We start from the raw sequence: 7973 nt of genomic DNA on the forward strand, positions 1-7973 counted from the left end.
CATTCATGATTGATCCTCACCTTAGTTATTGCATGACTAGCATAGACTAGATTCCCTAGCACTTCTACTTGTTTTGCACAGTTCACCTTTTGAATTACTTTTCCTCCAGGGCACTCTCTATCCCACTGACCAAAGTTACCACCATTATGCACAATTGTTTTGCAACTTCTTGACCAATGTACTAATTCTAACCCATAGTATGCATCTATTGAAAACTTTGTCTACGTTCCCATTTCTTGCCTTTTGTACTCCAATTTTTCTGGACCTTCGAAGTGTTAGATTGATCAGTACCTTTAGTCTGAACTTTTGGAGTCATAGAAAGTGAGGCAGATGCCTTCTCATTCACTTCTGTATACGCCTATCTAATATTTGCTCGAGACCTTTTAAAGAAGCCACAACCTTTTACAGTCCAATACTATTGATGTTCTTAGTGTTTTCGATCACTGAGAAAATAGGGTGGTATGCTCGGGTGCCAAAACTTTCTTGACATGTCCTTGATTTTGGTATTAAAAGAAGTGGAATTTGACATATGTTAGATCGCCAATTGCCACCCTTCCCCTTCAAAAACAAGGAAAAAGCAAAAAGCAAAAAAATAGAAATCATGAAACATGATATCTTCTTTATTGGGTAAGCTTTTCCTCTAGGCCTTCCCGTTAGGCAAACCGCAGGCCCACACAGTAACGACTAACCCCGAGGACAATTTGGTAATTTCAAACCACACCCCTCCCCTCTCCCTTTTTGGCCTGAAAACGCTTAAGTAAACGACGACGTCGTAGCTGCTGGACTGCTCCATCATCCTAGAGAGAGAAACTGTTGAGTTCGAGTATGAGCTTCTTCTTCTTCCTCCTCCTCCTCCCAAGTACGTGAACCCTAATTGTACGGAACCCTAGAAAATCACAGAGAGAGAGAGAATGGTGGGGCCAACGCTAGTGGGTCTGCAAGACCACCTGAAGCTGGCGAGGGAATACGCAATGGAAGGGCTCTACGACACCTCCCTGATCTTCTTCGATGGGGGCCTTGCTCAGATCAACAAGTACATTTCTTGATTTTTGTCAATCCTCTTTCATTTCTTCTTATTTCGTTACAATTTTATTTGTTTCAGAGCAATTTGTTGAATTTTCTATGTTTTTGGATTCGACATTCTTCTTCGAAAATCTATGTGGGATTTTCAAATTTTGTTGAATCTGTTTGATTCGTGCGACTCCGAGATATGATTTTTTCCAGGAAAATGCTCTTTCTGTTCGGGATAATTTAATGGCATTGTAGGTGGAAAGAGAATTGGTGGGAATTCTCCTTGGGAAAATTCCGTAACGTATCGTAGAGGCCCTTTCCTTCTAGTTTTCTGATTTGTACATGAAATGATTAAATGGGAAAGGATTATTTCTAGGGATTACTATAGAATTTTAAAGAAATTTGGTTGGAGATAAAGTCATAGTTCAAAATTTGAACTAGATTGAGCAAAAATGTAACTTTGTAGTAACTTTATGATTATAATCTTACCACTAACATCATATTTCTTCCGCTATGCCCTTTTACTAATGAACAAGGCGTACGAGTTCTACAAGATAACCATATTATTTTTTGAGGGGAGGGGGCATGATTTCCATGTGCCTCAGTACAAGGCACTTGAATTGCCCTAACAACAATATGCTTTGGATTTTTTTTCCGTGTATTTAATTTGCATGACAACAAAAATATAAGAGTGAGGAGGATGGTTCAGTTCTCATAATCAAATAGCATTGTAGCAATCCAAAGGTTAATAGAACTAGTAAAGAAGCTTTATCATTTTTTCATCCTAAAATTTTTTCCAGCTGCTATATTCTACCAAAACAATTGGATGGGTCTTTTTGCCAGACTATAGTCCGTTTTTAATGTATCATGGGATGGAATTTCATTGTTTATAGGATTACTTTGGTCATACTGTTCCTACCTAAGTCTACTCGGTATAAATTTGAATTTATAATTTTGTTCCAGGCACCTAAACATGCTTGATGATCCATTGATTCGTGCAAAATGGATGAATGTAAAGAAAACACTTTCTGAGGAAGCAGAGGTTGTGAAGCAATTAGATGCAGAGAGAAGAGCATTTAAGGGCATTCCTATAGGCCGGCGCCCTTCGTCACCTCAAATTCATGCTAAGTCGTCATTTGTTTTTCAACCCTTAGATGAATACCCAACTTTTTCTGGTTTTCCCATGGATGATCCTGATGTATGGAGGCCACCAAGTCGGGACACTTCAGGTAGAAGACCTGGAAAGGCTGGTCAAGGTGGTACAAGGAAGTCACCGCAAGATGCAACTTGGGCTCGTAGCTCTGCAACCAAAACAGGCACACCTGGCCGTGGTGCAAAAGCTGGTGGATCAAGTAAGGCTAACTCAGGGACACGAACATCTACTAGTGGAAAGAAAGGCACTGGTTCTGGCAAATCTAGCAAGGCAGATTCAGTGGTACGTTTTATCAAACGATATATATTCACTGTACGATCTTAGTTCACTAATGTGTTTGGGATCCAGGAATCTTTTTAAATCATAAAGTGCTAACCTTCATTTTTCAAATACCTGTCACTAGTTAATTATGTTCTGGTAAAAACTTTTGTCATATTATTTTCCTTGCAATGTTATGCATAACTATGACTTTGTATTCTAGGGCTCGTTTGGAAGTGCTTTTAAAATGACTGAAACCGGTTTTGGTGAAATTGATTTTGGGTTCCAAAAGCACTTTAAGTGCTTCTTGGAAGAAGCATCAGATATGTGCTTCTTGCAGGAATCACTTAAAAGTGCTTTTCCAGAATCCACTTGGATTTTTACCAAGGATTGGTTTCAAAAACATTTTCACAAAATGCATCTTTAAGTCATTTTAAAAGCACTTCCAAACGAGCCCGTAGCTATTAACATCCAAGTTGGAATCTTCAATTTTTTGGAATCTTCGATTTTTTTGGAATCTTCGATTTTTTGGAATCTTCGATTTTAGTATCATTGTTAGCTGATTTGTTTTTGAAATTTATAGAATGGTGATGCTAAAGATGGAAAGTCAAGGAGGTCATAGTATGAGGGTCCTGATCCTGATTTAGCTGAAATGCTTGAAAGGGACGTATTGGAAACCAGTCATGGAGTGAGATGGGATGATGTTGCGGGTTTACAAGAAGCAAAAAGACTTTTAGAGGAAGCCGTTGTGCTTCCTTTGTGGATGCCTGAATATTTTCAGGTAGTGTTGAATGGTTGACGACATTTACGTAGGAAAAATGAAAATAGTTGCGTTACTACGTCTTCACATCTGTACTTTGAAAAGTAGGCTTCAATTTATACCAATTTCACATTTCTTCATTTCACTGAAGCAATTGATTCTTCCTCTACGTGCTGAAATGTCTTGATCCTGATAGGTCCCAGTTCTTAGATTGAATTTATTGCTTCTTGGATTGCAGGGAATTAGGAGGCCGTGGAAGGGTGTTCTTATGTTCGGTCCTCCTGGAACGGGGAAGACATTACTTGCTAAAGCTGTTGCTACTGAGTGTGGCACAACTTTTTTCAATGTCTCCTCTGTTACTTTAGCTTCAAAATGGCGTGGAGAGAGTGAACGTATGGTTCGGTGCTTATTTGATCTTGCAAGAGCTTATGCGCCGAGTACAATCTTCATCGATGAAATTGATTCGCTTTGCAATTCCCGGGGGTAAGATTTTACGTAAAGATCTTATTTAACCCCTTAGATGTTATTGCATGTATGTTTTGCATGTTTTGTTTTAAAGCTATATACTTTCCTGTTCTTGACGTTTCAACTGGAAAATTCAATGTGATGTGGGATCTTTCCATATACTGACCTAAATTCAAAATATCCATTTGTCTAGGGCATCAGGAGAGCATGAGTCATCCAGAAGGGTGAAATCTGAACTTCTTGTTCAGGTAGATGGGGTCAACAATACTGGCACAAATGAAGATGGTACTCGTAAAATAGTGATGGTTCTGGCAACTACTAACTTCCCATGGGACATAGATGAGGCACTCAGGTCGGTCTTTATCTTGTATTCAGGTTTCAGACTCCAAACCGGCTATTCAATTTTTTAGTTGGAAAGAGTGGTAGGCTTTATGCATGTTGCATATTGTCAGTTGACAATGTTTGTTCAGTCTTGGTATATCTAACCTAGTGTTACTCATTCAGGAGGAGGCTGGAGAAATGTATATATATTCCCCTACCAAATTTTGAGAGGCGTAAAGCACTTATTCAGATAAATTTGAAAACCGTGGAGGTACTGCAGTTACCAATATTGTATTATGCTTATATTACTAGTGTCTATCACAATTAGATATGCGTTTTGCACCTTACGCTAGACCTTTCTATAATTTCATTGTAATTTATAGGTTAATTTTGGACGGATATTTCTGTCACGGCCTAATATCCTAAAATGGATCACATGGTGTATTATTATGCTATTTAGTTGGTTGTACCAGTTAGAAAATGAAAATAGAATAAAACTATGTGGCATCTTCAAGGGCGGGACTGAAAAATCACTGGTTTCCTGGGGTTTTGGTTTTTGTTTATCATATAGATTGACTGCTCTGTGCTCTAGACAATCAGAATCTAGATGTGTCAGAGAATTCATTCTGGTGCGTTTTTATCCTAGGTAAGTTAAATAAAAAAAATGTTTGTGATGCATCAGGTGGCCCCTGACGTAGATATGGATGATGTGGCTCGTCGTACAGAAGGATATAGTGGTGATGATCTCACAAACGTTTGCCGGGATGCTTCCTTGAATGGGATGAGGCGCAAAATAGCTGGAAAGACACGTGATGAGATTAAGAGCATGTCCAAGGATGATATTTTAAAGGATCCTGTTGCCATGTGCGACTTTGAAGAAGCCTTGGGGAAGGTCCAACGGAGTGTTTCTCAAGCTGATATTGAACGGCATGAGAAATGGTTTCACGAATTCGGATCAGCATAGAGTTTATCAACTCATGTTGTGGGTGCTGAATTGTTGCAGTGCGTGGTCGAGTTTCCGAGTTATTGAGTCTTGTTATCCTTGATATTTCCATCTGTGTTTAGGCAGAAATTAGTTTGTGTGCCCCAAAAGTGTCGGAAAGGTGTTAGTGTTGTGCTGTTTTGTATCTGTAATCGTGAGTGTATATAATCTGCTTTTTGCTTATTTGATCCGTATTACTAATACACTAAGGGGGTGTTTGTTGGACCTTCTTAGATGGGATTGGATTGGACTACACTGATTGGTAGTGTAGTCTGATGTTTGGTATGGACTAGGATTAAGTTTAATGGGATTAGATCTGACTCGCATGGATTAAACCCCTTGCTAGGAGTTCTTAGCGAAGCACCCCAAAAACGCCCGGATTCATAAGACCACATGCGCTCCTGCGAGGGAGAACCTCGCTCATCCTGCGAGAGAGTGTCGTCGACAGCCTCCTCCCTTATCGTCGTCCTCATCGTCTTCATCTCTACGTCTTGCTCGCCCTCATCTGCTCCTCTTGTCTGGTAAACTTAAAATCCGACATTATTTCTTCGATTTGTTTTGCAAATCGTGATATTACTGGGCTTTATTTGATTTAGGTGTTTTGAGTTTGAGAAATTTTCAATAATAGACCTCTGCACTTGAACAAGTTAGGGTTTTGATTTTTAGGGTCAAATTGAGATTAGAATTTGGGGTTTTCTTATTTTATGCCATTTTCAGTCCCAAAATGATGATAATCATCACGAAATTGCTGTTGTAAGGGCGGATGCAAAACCTTCTATTTGTAATTTAGGTCTAGTTCCAATAGATTTTGGTATCAGGTTGGACTAGAGTTTTTGGATTTTGGTATTGGGTTTGAGAAATAAGTTGAGTTGCATTCTATACATTATATAGTTTTCCTTCTTTATGTTCCTTTTTTTGATTATTTGATAGTGAGAGGAATCGCATCCTACATGGTCATGCACCAGTGTTTTCGCTTTCTGGCAAACTAAGTATACAACAAGCCAACAGTTGTGCAAAGATTGGCTGCTACTTATAATACTTATTCATGATTTGAACTATCAGCTGCCAAATCTAGCCAAAACTTACTGCAACGGTGTGTATGTATATGTTTTTTAATATATACTTATTCAAGTTTTTGAACACCACAAACAACTATTTTCAGTTCACCCAACCCCAACTTTCTTCTTTATCTCCATGTTATATTTTAGGTTTTTTAAAATGATATAGTTCTAGTTTCTGCTCACCTTTAGAATTTTTTTTTCGGGGTGGAAAATGCATGATAATATAAACTAGGTAAACTTACACGGTTTATATTGGAAAGAAAAGATTGGGGGTATGAATACCATGTATGAAGGAAATTTTGTGAAAAACATGTTCATTTAAGCAACATCTATTAGCATGCAATTAACAATTAAAGGCGGAATCATGCTTGCATGCACTTAAAAACAAAACATTAACCATGAAATTCAAAGCCTAGTAGATTGGTGAACCAAGACTCAACTCAAATCAAAGTGAGTTGAGTAATTTATGCCTTTGTAGATTCCTCTTTGCATAAGCAAAGGCTAATCATCCAAAGAGAGGGTCTTCATTCCTTGCATCTTAGATCTATGGATTTGGATGGATGAAATGGTTCTCCAAGTTCCCAAAATTGAGAACCTCTAAGTCTCCACACTAAGGTAAGATTGATGAAGAAATGAGTGACCTTGGAGGAGAAAGATTACTAGCTAATCCCCTCCAAGGGGCCGGCCTCCTAGAGAGAAAAGGAGAGACATGTTCTCTCCAATTTTCTCCAAAAGAACCCTTAATGAATTTTGGCTATAAAGTTCTTTATATAGTCACTTCTTTAAGTGACCTAAAGAACCAAAAACCCTAATTCATATCAAATGGCCGGCCACATAAGGGATTTGGGCTTTTGGGCCCTTGTGAATCTTTATTCATTAAATTGTCATACAACTTAAGTCAATGGGCTTGACGTTCGAAGCCCATTGGGCCTTAAGGTCCAAAACTATCCCGAGGTCTTTAACGAACTTATTCGTTTGATTAATTAACATATTAATTAATCCTTCCCATAAACAATTAAACCATTTAATTATTCTTACTCATCTCCATTGTTTCTTCAATCTCCACCTTACACGGTGTACGATCCATTAGGTTCCTTTTAGCGAGGCAGTGGGCGATTAAAACCATTTCAAATCGATTGTGAATTGAAACTTACTTTCAATTCTCCCTTTAGTGATTATACACGTTTAGGGCTTCCACAAACCATGAGTGACACCTAGCAGCATATCATGGTTACCCAAGCTAATCATAAGAGGTGGAGAACCTATTCAGTTTAGGATTACAAATGCAATACGGTCTTTCTCTAATACAATACTCTTGACCACATTGTTTGGTTTGATAGTTTATTCATGTCTACTATCCAATGTGATTCGTGTGCTTATATGATTACCTTGAATGTGATTTGGAACGACTTCCTAAATCTCATTCATACTCTGGCTAGAGATTCTTAATCATATCATAGAGTATTCTCCCTCAAACAGTTTGAAGGTTAGAGATCCCTTGTTGTGCATTCACTTGCCTCCATGGCTAAGTGGCTTAACCCCAACTATGCCGTGGACACCCTCCTTTTGGAGTGACTTTTGACATAATCAAAGATCAAGGACTTAACCACAAGACAACTATGATGCCTCAGGTCAAAGGACTACTTTGCATTATCCCAACCATGAGTTCTCATGTGACATGAATATGAGAACTCTTCGTTGATCGTGTTCAGTGAACTCATTCTCTATTGAGCACCTACGTACTTGTCTTGATGTCACACACACCAATGACTCGAGACTAGTCACTCTCCCTGAGAGAAGACACAGCACGTACTGATCTTAACGGACTGTCAATGCCCAATTGGCAATCCTATGATCAGGAACGGTTAGGATATGTATACGAAAGAATGGTCTCATGAATCTAACTTCTTTAGATTGCATTCTCCCAATCACATATTCCTTGGACTTATCGTTTAAGCATAT

General features: G+C 38.6%; 1 pseudogene; it reads left to right on the top strand.

Moving 5' to 3' along the window:
- The first annotated feature begins 724 nt into the window (after positions 1–724).
- Positions 725–5255, top strand: LOC126633725 (katanin p60 ATPase-containing subunit A1-like; annotated as a pseudogene).
- The last annotated feature ends 2718 nt before the right edge of the window (positions 5256–7973 follow it).

The sequence above is a fragment of the Malus sylvestris genome, chromosome 9, assembly GCF_916048215.2.
Source record: "Malus sylvestris chromosome 9, drMalSylv7.2, whole genome shotgun sequence".
NCBI classification, from domain to species: Eukaryota; Viridiplantae; Streptophyta; class Magnoliopsida; order Rosales; family Rosaceae; genus Malus; species Malus sylvestris.